The sequence below is a fragment of the Dendroctonus ponderosae genome, unplaced genomic scaffold (assembly GCF_020466585.1).
Source record: "Dendroctonus ponderosae isolate FM_Combo_2020 unplaced genomic scaffold, Dpon_F_20191213v2 Dpon_F_20191213_3, whole genome shotgun sequence".
NCBI lineage: Eukaryota > Metazoa > Arthropoda > Insecta > Coleoptera > Curculionidae > Dendroctonus > Dendroctonus ponderosae.
The window spans coordinates 11,079,696-11,080,974 of NW_026018508.1; the positions used below are offsets into that span (position 1 = coordinate 11,079,696).

Genomic DNA, 1,279 nt, shown 5'->3' on the forward strand with positions numbered 1-1,279 from the left:
ATACACTTGACACACTATATGTATACATAATGTAAGCCATCGCGCGTATGTTCAAAAAAAAATTCTAACTGAACTAATCCAAGGCTAAAAAAATTGAACTAAATTGAGAAAATGTAATCATAAAGGAGTCAACGGGTATATGAAGGGAAAAAATCCATTTTGATGCGTGGTAAACACAATTCATCATAGAAATAATATAGGGAATTGAAAATAAGCCCTAATAAATTCGTTTTACATATTTTGCAACTATGAGCTCAAAAGAGATTCGTATCGTCTTAACATCAAGAATGCGTTGCGTGAAAGAAAATAAGAAGACGGAACCCATGTTTTCTGAACTAACCGAGGTAAACTCAAATATTTTTTCAATTAAATTCAAAACATATTTATTATATATTATTACAAAACAGTCATGATGTTTATCATTTTATGTTAAATATGAAAGATTACAAAATATGTATCTAAATATTGATTATTTGTTATTACAAAATAAAATAACAAATAATAGAACAATATTATTGCATTAAAAGTTATTAATAATAGTTGTGACACTTTATTTGCACTTAATCTTCAGAGTTTTTCATAAATTGCCCCTACCTTCTGTAGAAAATATCCGCTCAACATCTGGTTTAACAATTGTCTCCGATGAAGATCACTAAACAAGTAGGTAGTAATATTTTACCAGTTCGGAACTTTGAATCGTATAATACAATGCAAATGGACATCATCAGGGCAGCATCTGGGCTACAGACGAAGAGAGTAAAACATAGGGAATCGGTACCGGGATTCTATCGATACGATTTAATTTAATTTAATCTTTTCTTGATATGAATTTTCGTCCACAATTAATCAGGCGATTTAAAATAGTTCCAACAGTTTTTCAAAAATTTTATTGTAGTGGATCTTAGGCACAATTTTGTTGCACAACATCGATTGTTAGTTCTTAAAACAATATTTAACAGTACACGGCAATGTGCAATCACATTTGCAATTATAAATACCCGGTCGTTTGAAGATGATTTTCAAAAGTTTGTAATACATTTTTCTGCAAATTGAAGGACGATCCGCATTTCTTTTGCACTTCAACTGCTTAGTGTGTATAATTGTGTGTGTACTTTAATTGGAAATTTAAAAGAAGGCGAAACTCGAACAGGCATTTAGTACATGAGCACGCTTAACCTAGTATGTGCAGTATCTGCAGCTTCTCCCTTGATAATTTGTTGATTCATTGATATCAGCGTTATAAAATAAACTGCACCAAACACAATAATATCACACTCAA

General features: G+C 30.8%; 1 protein-coding gene across 2 annotated transcripts in view; it reads left to right on the top strand.

Moving 5' to 3' along the window:
• LOC109546761 (5-hydroxytryptamine receptor 2A) overlaps positions 1–1,279 on the top strand; it is a 54,566-nt gene that overhangs the window by 43,960 nt on the left and 9,327 nt on the right. The gene's annotated exons all lie outside the window — the stretch shown is intronic.